General features: G+C 41.9%; 1 protein-coding gene across 1 annotated transcript in view; it reads right to left on the reverse strand.

Annotated features, from left to right (window-relative positions):
* LOC115223394 (dynactin subunit 6-like) overlaps positions 1-16,913 on the reverse strand; it is a 50,990-nt gene that overhangs the window by 26,470 nt on the left and 7,607 nt on the right. The window lies entirely within an intron of this gene.

The following is a 16,913-nucleotide window of genomic DNA, read 5'->3' on the forward strand; positions in this document are numbered from 1 at the left end:
ACGATACCAGCTGGCATACAGGTTACTCTTAAGTTGGTATGGGTGTCATTGAGATGGGGTTGATGTCCAGGAACATCGTCTAGGATTAATAAAACTCTGAATGGCATTTCTTTTGCAACGCAATATTCTTGTAAATTCAGAATATACAACAGTTTGAAAACATTTCTTGAAGCAATGCTTGAGTCATCCACACTTTCCTGATTAACCATTTAACATTTAAACTGATCATATTCCGCTAAAATATTCTCCTTTATGTTCAAACTGACCAGATCCGGCCTCTCACACCTACCTTACAATGCCATCCCAAACATAAACAATCACATGCCTGTGCCAGTGTCATATAAAGGACACCCATGCCGGTGCCACGTAAAAGCACCCAATGTATTCAGTAGAGAGGTTGGTGTTAGGAAAGGCATCCAGCTGTGGAAACCAAGCTGGATCAGACTGGAACTTGGTGCTGCTTTCCAAAAACCGATACAGCTTGGCACCAATGATGTTGCAATGTAAAATAAAGTGTCTTGCTTAAGAACACTACATACAGCCTGGTCTGGGAATCAAACTCACAACCTCGTGATTGTGAGCTTGACGCTGTAACCACTGAGCCATGCACTTTCAGAGCTACGTACACACAAGCAATCTGGCTGGGCACTCCGCCAGTTACGATGAACGTTCTAGTTGATCTGTTCAACGGAATAGCCTGCTTGCGAAATTAATATGCAAGAGGCTGAGAATTCCACAGACTCACGTGCCCTTAACCCTTTCGTTACCAACCCGGCTGAAACCGGCTCTGGCTCTGAGTATAAATGTCTTGTTTTCAAACGTTTTGAACTAAAAACTTCCACCAAACCTTAGTCACAATTTATGTTCCTAACACTAGCTTAATGATGACTAAGTTATTTTACTAAATTCTTTGTTATATTTAAAGAAACTGAAAGAAACACAAAGGATCTCAACAGAAATACAGTAACGAAAGGGTTAAAATAGTTGTTAGGGAGATTCAGCGTGACACAGAAATATGACAAGAACGGTCCTTTGAATTACAGGAACAGTTCATTTTTGCCAAGTAAAGTGAACTGGAGCCACATGAAATAAAGTGCCTTCCTCAAGGACACAATATGTCACTGTGATTCGAACCTACGACCTTACGATCGTAAGCTGGATACACTAACCTATTTCTTTACTACCCACAATGTGCTAAACACAGAGAGGACAAACAAGGACAGACAAATGGATTAAGTTGATTATATTGACCCAAGTGCGTAACTGGTACTTATTTAATCGACTCCGAAAGGATGAAAGGCAAAGTCGACCTCGGCGGAATTTGAGCACAGAACGTAACGACAGACAAAATACCTATTTCTGTATTGCCCACAAGGGGCTAAACACAGAGAGGACAAACAAGGACAGACAAATGGATTAAGTCGATTACATCGGCCCCAATGTGTAACTGGTGCTTAATTTATCGCCCCCGAAAGGATGAAAGGCAAAGTCGACCTCGGCGGAATTTGAACCCAGAATGTAGCGGCAGACGAAATATGGCTACGCATTTCGCCCTGCGTGCTAACGATTCCACCAGCTCGCCACCTTAGACTAACCACTAAGCTACACACTGTCACAAGCTGTCGAACTGGGTGAGAAACAACAAAACAATCTGAAGTGTAAATAAAAGTCAAAGCGAGATTGTCGGAGCAGTGGTTGGACTGTTCAAAACGTAAATATAAACACACATGAAGTTGGACTGTTTACAAAGTGGGTGGGACTGAGATGTAAATATAAGCGTCAACTTGTACTGTTAGAGGGGGCTGCTGAACTGTTTCATGTATAAAAATATATCAATTTGGACTGTTTACAAGGCCAAACAGACTGCAGAAACACAGTTTCATATTCCAGTGGTATTTATATCTCGAAATATTTACACTTCAAGCTGTTACTTGTCCGATTAGGCAGAGTGTGTGTGTGTGTGTGTGCTAAGTAGATAGATATAGATGTGAAGACACAAACATAGCTGCGTAGTTAAGAGGTTTGTTTCATGACCATATGGTTTGGGGTTCAGTCCTAATGTGTGGCAGCTGAGGCTAGCTTCTGCTATTATAGCCCCAGGTTAATTCAAGCCTTGTCAGTGGATCTGGTGGACAGATACTGAAAGAGACCTATTTCTTTACTACCCACAAGGGGCTAAACACAGAGAGGACAAACAAGGACGGACAAAGAGATTAAGTCGATTACATCGACCCCAGTGTGTAACTGGTACTTAATTTATCGACCCCGAAAGGATGAAAGACAAAGTCGACCTCGGCGGAATTTGAACTCAGAATGTAACAGCAGACGAAATATGGCTACGCATTTAGTCCAGTGTGCTAACAAAGAGACCAATCCTATAAATACATATGTATGTGAAGGCACGTGGCTTAGTGGTTGGGGTCAATCAGCACATGATCGTAAGGGCGTGAGTTCAATTCTCAGTGGTGGGTTGTGTCCTTGAGCAAGACATTTCATTTTATGTTGCTCCTTGGCTGGCAAAAGATGAGTAGCACTTGTACTTCAAAGGGTCAGCCTTTTCACATTCTAAGTCATGCTCAGTCTCCTGAAGGGGTAATATTAAGGGTTTGCATATCTGTGGAGTACTCAGCCACTTCCACATTAATCTCACAAGCAATCTGTTCCATTGATCAAATCAACTGGAATGCTCACTGTCGTAAACAACAGATTGCCAGTCAATGTATGTATATGTGTGTGTGTGTGTGTGTGTGTAGGCACATGGCTAAATGGTTAGGGTGTTACACTCATAGTCAAAGGACTGTCGTTTCACTTCCAGGACCAGGCGATGTGCTGTGTTCTCGAGCAAAACACTTCATTTCACACTGGTCCAGTTCACTCAGCTGACAAGAAGGAGTAATCCGGTGATGGGCTGGCATTCCATCCAGGGGTGTGAGGAATAAATATACCACAGAATCTGAGAAATCTATCAGTAAGGATCTTTGTTCCTTTTTGATATATATAGGTGCAGGGGTGGCTCTGTGGTAAGTAGCTTGCTTCCCAACCACATGGTTCCAGGTTCAGTCCCACTGCGTGGCACCTTGGACAAGTGTCTTCTACTATAGCCTCAGGCCGACCAAAGCCTTGTTAGTGGATCTGCGAGATAGAAACTGAAAGAAGCCTGTTGTATATATGTATGTGTCTGTGTGTCTAAACATTGACAACTCTAAACCAACCAACTGATCAGCAGATCATCAACCATTCCCAAACCAATTAAGAATTCCTGGTCATCAGGAAAGAGGAGAGAAAGATAGTCATGAATGCGAATTCTATCAAAGATGAGTAATAAGGGAGTGAATGAGTAATGTACATATATGTATATATCTGTGTGTGTGTGTGTGTTTCCCCACCACCATTGCTTGACAACTGATGTTGGAGTGTTTACGTCCCCATAACTTAGCGATTCGGCAAAAGAGCCTGATAGAATAAGTACTAGGCTTACGAAGAGTTAATCCAGAGATTGATCTGTTTGACTAAAGGCGGTGCTGCAGCATGGCCACAGTCAAATGACTGGAACAAGTAAAAGAAAGTAAAAGTATACATACATATATATATATATATATATATATATATATATACACACACACACACACATATATATATATATATATAGCATGTAAAAAGCACCATTCAAGCGTGACCAATGCCAGTGTCACCTGACTGGCTCCCATGCTGGTGGTATGTAAAAAAACACCCACTACACTCTCGGAGTGGTTGGTGTTAGGAAGGGCATCCAGCTGTAAAAACCTTGCCAGATCAGATTGGAGCCTCGTGCTGCCCCCTGGCTTGCCAGTCCTCGGTCAAACCGTCCAACCCATGCCAGCATGGAAAGCGGATGTTAAGCGATGATGATGATGATATATAACATTATATCCACTAATTGTTGCTTGGCCCCCTAGTCAATCCTGACCAAGACTTTTGATCGAAGGCATTCCAATGATGACCACCTTGCCTCAGTATATCAGGGACCACGGAGACAAAATATATTCTTCTGTATTTTGTTTGAGGGAGATTTGGCTGCTATTTCCACAAGACTGAGAAACCCACCAGAAGCTTAGAAGCTTTCGTTTGTTTATATCTGAATGTGTGTGTGTGTGTGTGTGTGTGTATGTGTATATACATACATAGTCTATTTGTGAAATGTAACTTTCTTCTACACAAGGGAGTGTCTGTATACGTACATAAGCACATGTGAGAGACTCTGCGTGTGTGTGTGTATATGTGTGTGTGTGTGTGGTTGCAAAACTGTACGTTTGTGTGCAGCTGGAGAGGAGTCATCCGTCGATCGTTATCAGAAAGAACGAAAGAAGAAACTCTTGCAGTTTATAGCCTCTCGGTGCAACTGCACTGGAACAGGTGTGAGGAAGAATGTGCCAAGATTCTGCAGCAATTGGCAACAGAGCAGAGCTGCCAGTGTGTGCACAATTACCACACAATACGTATGCGTGTGCGTGTATGTATGTATACACACATATATATACAAATCGAACACATCAGTCACACAGTCAGCACATGTTTCATTCTTACTCAAACAAAAGCCATTATATGGTCATTCAACTTCATAAAAATGTATATAAGTACATACATACAGGCAGGCATGTGTGTATGTGTGTGTGTGTGGTAAGAAGCTTGCTTCTGAACTACATGGTTCCGGGTTCAGTCCCACTGTGTGGCACCTTGGGCAAGTGTCTTCTACTATAGCCTCGGGCCGACCAAAGCCTTGTGAGTGGATCTAGTAGACGGAAACTGAAAAGAAGCCCATTGTGTGTATGCATGTGAGTGTGTAAGCGTTTTATGTTTCTGTATATGTGTGTATGTGTTTGTGTGTGGTGTGTGTGTGTGTGTGCGCATGTGAGTGTATATGCATTTGTGTGTGCTTTTCCTCCTGGTCTGTACATTCCCTCAACTTAGTAGTTCGGCAAAAGAGACTGATAGAATAAGTACCAGGCATTACTAAAAAAAATGATCATTATTACTGGGGTTGAGAATTTCAACTAAAATCCTACAAGGTGGTGCCCCAGCATGGCCGCAGTTTCATGACCAAACCAAGGAAAAAAGTAAAACACACACACACATATACTTGGTTAACTGAATGCAAATCATCAAGGTTGTGTTGGCATCAGGAAGGGCATCCAGCTGTAGAAACCATGCCACAACAGACAGAGTTTGGACAGCTCCATGGAAAGTGGATGTTAAATGATGAGGGTGATAAATGTATTCTACTCTTTATTCATTGGCTCAGGAGATAGATCAGCATCAAGGGAGATAGAAACACGTGTCCCCAACTGTCCCCTTATTTCCAAACAATAAGACAGTTTCTTTCCTTAACGGAGTGCCAGCCTTTGGAGAATTGTTGATCCTTCAGGTTATCTTTCCTTATAATAAGAAAATCTTAATTGTTATTTGTGAAACATCCTACAGAGCAGCATTTCTCAACCGGGGTTCCGCAAAACATTCCTAGGGGTTCCATGAGAAAGAGTGAGATAAGCTAATGCTAATTTCATGATCGCAATATTACTATACATGCACAGCATATTATTGGTTATTGTAATATTTTAATATAGACATCATCCTATCTAACCTATTATGCTATCAAAAAACTATAACAACCATTAGGGATATATTTAGTGATATCTGTAATTTATCGTCACCCTATATATATATATATATATGATATTTACACACATATATATGATATTTACAAATCATCATCATCATCATCATCATCGTTTAACGTCCGCTTTCCATGCTAGCATGGGTTGGACGGTTCAACTGGGGTCTGGCAAGCCCGAAGGCTGCACCAGGCCAGTCAGATCTGGCAGTGTTTCTACAGCTGGATGCCCTTCCTAACGCCAACCACTCCGAGAGTGTAGTGGGTGATTTTATGTGCCACCGACACAGGTGCCAGACGAGGCTGGCAGACGGCCACACTCGGATGGTGTTTTTTATGTGCCACCGACACAGGTGCCAGACGAGGCTGGCTGACGGCCACGCTCGGATGGTGTTTTCTTATGTGTCACCGACACAGGTGCCAGACGAGGCTGGCGGACGGCCACGCTCGGATGGTGTTTGTTACGTGCCTTCAGCACGGAGGCCAGTCGTTGCGGTACTGGCTACGGTCACGTTCGGATGGTTTTCTATGTGCCACCGGCACTGGTACCACAAGGATACAAATTCCATTGATGTTCATCTATTTTGATTTGGTTCGATTTCATTTGATTTGATTCGATTCTCACTTGCTCAAACAGGTCTTCACAAGTGTCACAAGAAGGAAGGTATGCACAGGTGGACTGACTACGTCCCAGGTAGGGGCCACGGATTATGGCTTCACTAGTCTTGCCGGGTCTTCTCACGCACAGCATACTTCCATAGGTCTCGGTCTCTAGTCATTTCCATGGTGAGACCTAACGTCCGAAGGTCGTGCTTCACCACCTCGTCCCAGGTTTTCCTGGGTCTACCTCTTCCACGGGTTCCCTCAACTGCTAGGGATTGGCACTTTCTCACACACCTATCTTCATCCATTCTCGCCACATGACCATACCAGCACAATCGTCTCTCTTGCACACCACAACTGATGCTTCTTAGGTACAACATTTCTCTCAAGGTACTAACGCTCTGTCGAGTAAGTACACTGACATTACACATCCATCGGAGCATACTGGCTTCGTTCCTCGCAAGCTTACGCATGTCCTCAGCAGTCACGGCCCATGTTTCACTGCCATGTAGCATAGCTGTTCGTACACATGCATCATACAGTCTGCCTTTTACTCTGAGCGAGAGGCCTTTAGTCACCAGCAGAGGTAAGAGCTCCCTAAACTTTGCCCAGGCTATTCTTATTCTAGCAGTTACACTTTCAGCGCACCCACCCCCACTACTGATATATATATATATCGGTAGGGGTGCTCCAAAAGGAGTCTCAGGAAGTAGCGTCCCTGCCTTCATGAGCTAGACTGAAACTGACTTTTAATGTATTTTACATATATAACATCCTTGAGGTTAGAGGAAGGGCATCCAGCTGTAGAAACCAAGCGAAATCAGACAGGGACATAGTGAAGCTCTGGTCAAACCGTCCAACCCATACCAGCAAAGAAAATGTGTGTATGATGATGATGATGATAAGGAGGATGATGACGATGCTTTTCTTAGAAAAGTGTATTGGGTGATACTGCATGTTTTTCCTACTTTCCACAATTACTCTTACAAAAACACTCTTCATCGGGACTGAGCTATTATATTAATGCTTGTTTTCTCTGTTACAATAAAAACAATTCTACATTAAACGGAAAGATGACTCAATACATTTCGTAGAGTACATACTTTTAATTTTTTCTTAACAATAACAGTGTTCGTTAGTGACTTTGAAGTGTTGGTTAGCTTAAGCCACAAGGAATTTAAATGAATTACAGTCGGATGATGGCCTAACTAGCTAAAACTTCAAAGTCACTGTCAATACTATTCTTGTTAAAGTATAATGTGTGTGGAGGGTGTATGTACGTGTATGTGTGCGTTGAAGTACGATATATTTTTGTTAAAGTATAATATATATGTGTGTGTGTCAAAGAATAATATATGCTTGCTAAAGCGATATATATATGTGTGTGGAGGGTGTTTGTATGTGTGCATTAAAGTACAATATATTTTTGTTAAAGTACAATATATATGTGTGTGTGCTAAGGAATAATATACGTGGCGGTGGGTATAATATATGTGTGTGTATGGAGTAGAGAAAATCCAGGCTAAATATATTTCCTGGCTAGCAAAACCTCGGAGGTAGCAATTGTCCAAACGAGGGGTAATCTGCTAGCTACTCATATTTATCAAATCTCCTGCAAGTCAACGTGGAATCCTTTGACAACAATGTAAACTTCATTTAATTAAGGTATCTTTGGCCAAAGAGTAGCTAACAGATTACGCCTCATTTGGGTAATTACTACTTCCTAGGTTCTGCTAGCTACGAAACATATGTAGCATGGATTCCTTCTATACTATTCCCTGATTTTGACTGGCTCCTGTGCAGGTGGCATGTAAAAAGCACCATTCAAGAGTGACTGATGCCAGTGCCACCTGACTGGGACCCGTGCTGGTGGCACATAAAAAGCATCGTTTGAGCATGGTCGATGTCAGTGACGCCTGACTGGCTCCCATGATGGCGGCATGTAAAAAGCACCCACTACACTCTTGGAGTGGTTGGCATTAGGAAGGGCATCCAAATGTAGAAACCTTGCCAGATCAGATTGGAGCCTAGGGCAGCCTCCCAGTTTGTTAGTCCTCAGTCAAACCATCCAACCAATGCCAGCATGGAAAGCAGACATTAAACGATGATGACGATGATATATATATATATATATATATATACACTTTTACACGTTTCAGTCATTTGACTGCACCCATGCTAGAGCACTACCTTTAGTTGGAGAAATCGATCCTTATTCTTTGTAAGCCTAGTACTTATTCTACTGGTCTCTTTTGTTGAACCACTAAGTTTCGGAGACATAAACACACCAACATCAGTTGTCAAGTGAAGGTGGGGGGAGGACAAACACAGACACAAAGACACACATACATATATATATACATACTATATACATGACAGGCATCTTTAAGTTTCCGTCAACCAAATCCACTCACAAGGCTTTGGTCAGCCCAAGGCTATAGTAGAAGACACAGTGGGACTGAACCCAGAACCATGTGGTTGGGAAGCAAGCTACTTACCACACAGCCACGCCGATGCATGTTGTATAGGCATAACGAGATAAGTGGATGGTGATAAATGGCAAGTTCTTCACACCTGAAGAATGTACCTTCTTACATAAACGAGAAGTTAGCAACTTCAAAGCAAGGGCTCATCTGTCTCAGAGATGAAAGACCATTTGGTGGCAGAAGATCTGAAAGTTGAAAGAGCCCTTTCTGTTGGCCATAGATTCAGAGAGATGTTAACTGATGCTTAAAACAAGAATGAGGAGAAGATAGAAGCATACAACCTAGAACAAAATATAGAATGAAATTGGTAATTTTTTTATTTTATTTTAAGGACAATCTGCTGGAGGCTATGAATCAGGTTTGTGGTTGGTGCAAAGTCCTTGCCAAATGCAGGGTGACATAGTGAAGGCACAATATTGTAGGCGGTGTCATAACGGTAAAAAAGACACACTGGGGAAAGACTAGAAGAGGATGGCTAGGAGAGAAAGATGCCAAAGTGGTAAAAAAAAGCAGCTAAAAGCCAAGTACACCGAGCAAGGAGAGAGACAGAAATGTATGTGTGTGTGTGTGTTCTGCACATGTTTTGGAATGTGAGGATTGGAGGAATGTGTTCTGGGTTGTTGGAGAAAATAACGATATGGTTAGGTAGAAGTGTGCACAGGATGATAACAGAACTCTTGTTCTCACTGACACTGATAAGAAATCAGCACTGAAGTGCCATCATGAGAGGCTGCTGAATGTGGAGAATGCAGAGAAAGAGTACTTTATGTAGACCCAACAGAGGGGCCAGGTATCCAGCTGTATGGTCAACAGAGCAATAAGGGAGTTGATGGTAGGGAATGAAGCTGGACTATCAGAGATATTTATAATATCTAATGAAAAAAAGGGAACAGGGTAGTAAGTTCCTTAGCATTTAAAATGGCCATATCCTGCCCAAAAATTCTCCTTGTTTTATGACTCAAACCAGCCCAGATCTGGCTTCTCACACCTAACCTACAGTGTCATTCTAACAGTAAACAATCATCATAATTTAATATCCATTGTCTATGCTGTCTACCAGATCCACTCACAAGGCTTTGGTCGGCCCGAGGCTATAGTAAAAGACACTTGCCCAAGGTGCTAAGCAGTGGGACTGAACCCGGAACCATGTGGTTGGGAAGCAAGCTTTTTACCATACAGTCACTCCTGCACCTCTCTTTCTCTCTATATATATGTGTGTGTGTGTGTGTGTGTGTGTGCATATAGGTGCAAGTGTGGTTGTGTGAGAATTTTGCTTCCCAACTACATGGCTCTAGGTTCAGTTCCATTGCATGGCACATGGGACAAGCGGCTTCTCCTGTAACCCCAAGCTGACCAAAGCCTTGTGAGTAGATTTGGGAGATGGAAACTGAAGGAAGCCCATCTTATGTGTGTGTGTGTGTGTGTGTGTGTGTGTGTCTTTGTTGCCCTCCACTGCTTGGCAACCAGTGATGGTTTATTTACATCCCTGTAACTTAGCAGTTTGGCAAAAGAGACTGACAAAACAAGTGTCAGGCTTAAAAACAAAAAGACAAAAAAAATGTACTGGGACCGATTGATTTGAGTAAAAATTCTTCAAGGTGTTGCCCCAGCATGGCCACAGTCAAACGACTGAAACAAGTAAAAGATAAAAAAAAAACACATGCCATTGCATTGGTGGTGGTGGTGGTGTCGGCGGTGGAGGGGGAGCATGCGTATATACGTGCATGTATGTATGTATGGATGTAGTATCAAGTGCAGCTGTGAGGTATCAAGTGACCATTATGAAGAGGAGGAGGGGGAAAAGTAACAATTGAAAAATTGTGGCATCTCAGTGCAAGTGCACCGATACAAGGTGGAGAGTTTTGTATCTGGCAACACTGAGCAGAGAGACTGGCAACAGCGGGCAGCTGACGTTGTATGGAATTTACTATAGATGTATGTGTGTGTGTGTGTGCGTGTGTGTGTATGGGTATGGGTATACATGAATACATAATGCAATGCTGTGTTGTTAACATTACCTGAATGCGATGACATTAGCTGAATGCAACGATGATGTTAATTGCAACGATGATGATGATGATAAGGAGGAGGAAGAGGAGTAGGATTTAACGTTTTTTTTCCATGCTGGCATGGGCTGGATCGTTTAAGACGTCCAGGCAAGCCAGGGGTCTGTGCCATGCTTCACTGTTTCGTGTGGCATGGTTTCTATGGCTCAAAGCCCTTCCTAACACCACCCAATTCACATGTCCTCGGCATTCAGGGTCCATATTTCATGACCATCTGGAATTGCCTCATACAACCTTCCTTTCGTTTGGAGAGAGAAACCTTTCATGGCCAATCCAGACAAGAATAGACAACCTCTTCCCAGAGGTAAAAGTAGGTTTGTACAGAGGACCAACAAACACTCCCTACCTACAGACAAAAAAAAAATAAATGAAGTTACAGGAGCACTAATTACAATTCAAATCCAAGAAGACTTGAAAGAGAAAAAGATGACCCAGAATGGAGAAATATTGTGGGTCTATGGAGCATCGGCCCTTGATGATTTTCTTTGCTCTGGGTTGTCACTACTTAAGCTTTTACTCCATAGGTAGTGAAGGGTTAAACTCTTTAGCAAAAGTAACCCAAATATTTTCCCTGTTTTCTGTTCAAACTGACTGGATCCGGCATCTTACACCTACCCTTCAATGCCATTCTAAAAATAAACAATCACATCATAAAAATCTGAAGGCCACAGGTTAATGTGTGATAAACTCAAAACAATATGAATGAATAAGCATTACATTTGATTGGGTAACCTGAATGCTAAGGGGTTAAGTAAATAAATAAGGGGCTAAGTATATAAAGAAGGGGTTAAGTAAATGAATAAGGGGTTAAGTATATAAAGAAGGGGTTAAGTAAATAAATAAGTATAACTGTGGCTAGAGACAGACAAATTTGCAAGAGGTACCAGCCCCGGTACATGGAAATGCAAAAACCAGAATAGATACCACAAAGCATTTTGTCCATCATATTTAACAATTCCGCCCATCTTTGGCCCCTGGTTTGGCACTTTATTTTATTGACCCCAAAAATGAAAAGCACAAAATGACCTCGGAGATAAAGAACTTGCTCAAGCTATTGTGCAGTGGGGGTTGAATCTGCTACAACAATGTCACAGAGCAAACGTGTTAACCACGAGATCAAGTGTCTGCACAATTGAGGGCTGTGCCAAATATGTAAGAAAACCACATTAAGAGACAATGACAGGATTTCTACGCAGGCATGGCTGTGCGGTTAAGAAGCTGGCTTCCCAACCACATGGTTCTGGGTTCAGTCCCACTGCATAGTACCTTGGGCAAGTCATCATCATTATCATCATCGTTTAATGCCCGTTTTCCATGGTAGCATGGGTGGGACAGTTCAACCGGGGTCTGGGAAGCCAGGAGGCTGCACCAGGCTCCAGTCTGATCTGGCAGTGATTCTACAGCTGGATGCCCTTCCTAACGCCAACCACTCTGTGAGTGTAGTGGGTGCTTTTTACATGCCACCAGCACAGGGGCCAGAGGAGGCTGGCAAATGGCCATGATCGATTGGTGCATTTACGTGTCACTGACATGGACGCCAGTCAGGCAGCGCTGGCATCAGCCACATTCGGACGGTGCTTTTTATGTGTCACCGGCATGCGTATCTTAACTACAATTTCCATTTGATTTTTATTTTGATGTTGCAGGTTATCAACAACGGATGTGTAGGAGAATAAAAAAGAGGATTTCCTGTTGCCCCCATCACACTCATATTTTTACAAGACACCATTCTGCAGGCACCACCACAAGATCCAGCCCTAGGTGTGGTAGGGTGGCTTGCATTCCTCAATGAACTGGAGAACAAGTGTCTTCTACTATAGCCTCAGCCCAACCAAAAGCCTTGTGAGTGAATTTGGTAGATGTATGTGTATGCGTGTGTGTGTCTGCCCCCTCCCCCACGCTCGACAAACGGTGCTGGTTTGTTTACGTTCCTTCAAGCTAGCGATTCGGCAAAAGACACCGAAACAATAAATACTGGGTTTTCTTTTTCAAAACAAAAATAAGTACAGGGCTGATTCGTTGAATTAAAACTCTAGGTGGTGCCTCAGCATGGCCGCAGTCTAATGACTGAAACAGGTAAAAGATACAAGACATTGGGTTACATGTTGTTCGTCTAACTTTTCGATTTCGTTTTTCGGAGATTTCTTCCGGTCGTAATTTTGTACTCAATCCAAAACTATTTTTTTTTAAGGACAAAAAGTATGAGAGCCATAATACCACCACTACCACCACCATTGTCATCATCATCAACGGTAGTTCGCTCTGCTAGAAATAGCAGTCGAATGTTACACTACTGTTTAGGAAAAGGAATGGGAAACGAAGGACAGGCGGTGAAATGTCGCCTGGTTTAAAAAAAAAAGAAAAATGTAACAAGAAAAAAAACGTTGCGGTTGAAAAGTTATCAAGAGAGAGAGAGAGTGTGTGTGTGTATATATATATATAATTAAGGGTTAATTATATTTATAATTATAAAAAAACAACTTTTTATATAAGTTTTTACAGATAATGGGTTTTTTTCCATACTGAAGCTACTTGGTAAAATTTGTTAATTATTAAATTAATAATTTTTTACCCTATATATAGGGAGAGAGAGAGAGAGAGAGAGTGAGAAATGGGGGGGGGGGGTCAAAATGGCTGCCTTGGGTTAAACAATGTCATCACCAATAGCATTTACACTATCATCATCATCATCAACTTGAATTCCAGTGAAGGCAACCCTACGCGGTCGCTCGACTTGCTAGAAAAAGCAGCTGTATTTATTTCCTTCATAACACGCAACACATTCCGTTAAAAACAAAAATAAACAAAAAAAACGGAAGTCCGAGATACTGTTTGTATAAACAGGGGGAAAAAAATAATACGAGATGGTCATGGCTAGAATACCTATTGGGACACTTGATCAGAGCTGACCTGGGGCTAAACAACACCGCCTGTACCTCTACCACCGCCATCATCATCATCATCATCATCATCGTCAGCACCACCACTACCATCATCATCATCATCCTCATCATCACCACTACTAAACTCAACACCACCACGATCTCCTCCCACTCCTCTAGAGTTAGCTCCCCCTATTTCGGGAAGGTAGGTTCTAAAACTGGAACAGTGCTTCCCGTTAGATTCCAGCAACTGGAACGAAACACGCACACACACGTAAAATATACAAAAAACAACAACAAAAACACACACGCAAACAAAACAAACAGAAAAAAAGGAAAACAGACAAAACGTTTTTTTGCATAAATTGGTAAATATTTGGGCAGCACCAGATGAAAAAGAAAGGCTCGGGTTTATCTTCCACATAGATATGGACCAATGGTTCGATCCCAGAACAAGGTAGAAGATATCAGATTCTGTTTTATTTTTTTATTAATGTATGAAGATTATTATTATTGTTGTTGTTGTTATTGGTGATGAACGTGGAAGGGAATGGAGGGACAGGGGTTTCAGAAGGAATTTGCAGTTATTTATTTGTTTTTTTACCATTCCACTGATGGTATATTTATCATATTGGAATGGACATAAATTGCACGTAACGCAATGGTAGAAACCACGCATATGCTCCTTCATTAAGAAAATATAATTAATGTCTGTTATTTCTTTACTATATAACAGGGAAAAGCTGCTTAATATGATCACTTTGGGACGAAAGCCTTTGCGATGATAATAATAACTGTTCGTTAGTGTTAACCGAACAACGTTAGCTCTGATTCATATACAATGGAAGTTGCTTAATATTATCACTTGGGGACGAAGCCTTGGCGATAATAATAACCATTTGATAATGTCGTCCGGATTATGTGATCCGTCACTCTATACAGGGGAAGTTGTTTAATATGATCACTTTGGAACGAAGCCGTTGCGATAATAATAGCCGTTTGATAACGTTATCCATGATTATATTCAGTGCAAGCCGCTTAATACGATCACTTTGGAACGAAGCCTTTCCGATGATAATCGTTTGCTAACGTTGTTCCTGATCATAATAAGCGACTTCAAGTGTGTGTGTAATGCACACACACACACATCCCAAAGCTGCCTTGTTAACTGCAGTCTACCATACTTGAGACGTGGTGCGTCGAAATAAAAATGTATTTTGTGATTAGATAATCCGGATTAATTTCCTCGTACCCAAAGGTCTCGTTCGATGGATGTTAGTTAAACATACGCATCGGTGAATCAGCGTGTATAAACACATATATATATACACAGACAAATAGTCGCCAGCCTTTTTCCCGCAAAAATACACTCATCCTAACCGACATGGCGCGGAAGGTATTTTAACCCCAGGTCGTGCCTGATCATGGATACCTACATCATTTCAAATACAAACATCACGCCTTTTATTTTATTCATTTATTTCAAAATATTATAACCAGGTCTGCATCATTTCCCAATATGACCCCTTTCTTTCTTTCTTTCTTTTAATTTTTTTTATTTAAAACGATGAGGAATATTTGAGGGAGAGATTCGACTGTTATTTCTAGCCAGGCCGAGCGACCATGATGAATACCTTCCCTTCGCTGCTTACTTCCGCCTTATTGGTTCGTTTCTATGTATGTCAGACAGACAGATGGCCTTGCCGATGTCCTTGAAACAAGAATAAACGCCACACAATCTCCTACACACACACACACACAAGGGGTACATACGCGCGGGAAAGGCAGGCCTTTACACGATCGCTAAGTATGCAAGAAATAGCAGCTACACCGCCTTCAAAACCATGTCGTTTACAGTCTTTGAAAACAAGGATATGTTCGAACATGTGTTAATTATACGGTGCACTGTACTTAGAGTACAAGCAGTATTGGTCACGGTTGGGGCGCGTTTGATCATATGGCTCAATAGGGGTTGCCGTGTAGATAAGAAACAACCCCAACACAGCATTTGAAGTTTGTTTTGTTTGTATAACTATGACAAATAATTATTCTTTCTGCTGGAAGTACAAGGCCTGAAATTTGGGGGAAACGGATTAAGTCGATTACATCGACCCCAGTGCGTAACTGGTACTTATTTAACGCATTTTAACCCTGTCGAAATTTTGAAGATAGTCATATAAATAGGGATAACAAACATGCGGAAGTGTCCAGTTAACCTTTATTGGAGTAAACAAACCCAATACAACTGTCCTTAAATGAGGGCAGCGGGTTAAAATGGGTTAATGGACCCCGAAAGGATGAAAGGCAAAGTCGACCTCGGCGGAATTTGAATTCAGAACGTAGCGGCTGACGGAATACCGCTAACGATTCTGCCAGCCTTAATAACAATGATAAATAATTTTAACAGTCGTCTCTGATGTTTTGTTTTTGGTGTCGCCATGGCAAAATAAAGCGAATTATAAATTGTTAATTAATATTATGCATTTTGTTAAGGCAGTCAGCGGGAACAATCGTTAGCTTAACCGGACGAAATGCTGAGCGGCATTTCATCCGTCTTTACGTTCTGAGTTCAAATTCCACTGAGACCGACTTTGCATTTCGTCTTTTGGAGTCGATGTAATCAGTTTACCCCCACCCCACTCCAGCAAAAAAAAAAAATTGCTGGCATTGTGCCGGAATTTAAAGCCATTTTCTTTTGTTCTTATACATGTTCCTGTCATTTGATTGCGGCCATGCTGGGGCACCGCCTTTACTCGAACATGTCGACCCCAGGACTTATTCTTTGTAAGCCCAGTACTTATCCGATCGGTTTTCTTTTGCTGAACCGCTAAGTTTTGGGGACATAAACATCAGTTGTCAAGCGATGGTGAAAACCCACAGACACAATGACACACATATATATATATATATATATATATATATATATACACACACACTCGACGGGCTTCTTTCAGTTTCCATCTACCAGATTCACTCACAAGGCTTAGGTCAGCCCGAGGCTATAGTAGAAGGCACTTGCTCAAGGGACTGAACCTGGAATCGTGTCGATGGGAAGCAAGATGATTAGTTATGTCAGACAAGATGATTAGTTATGCTCTGAGTTCAAATTCTGCCAAGATCGACTTTGCCTTTGATCCGTTTTGAGGTCGAGAATATAAGTACCAGTTGCGTACTGGGGTCGATGTAATTAACATATGCATTTTAGCTGCACAGCACCAGCAGCCAGCCT

This window comes from Octopus sinensis, linkage group LG23 (genome assembly GCF_006345805.1).
Source record: "Octopus sinensis linkage group LG23, ASM634580v1, whole genome shotgun sequence".
Lineage (NCBI taxonomy): Eukaryota > Metazoa > Mollusca > Cephalopoda > Octopoda > Octopodidae > Octopus > Octopus sinensis.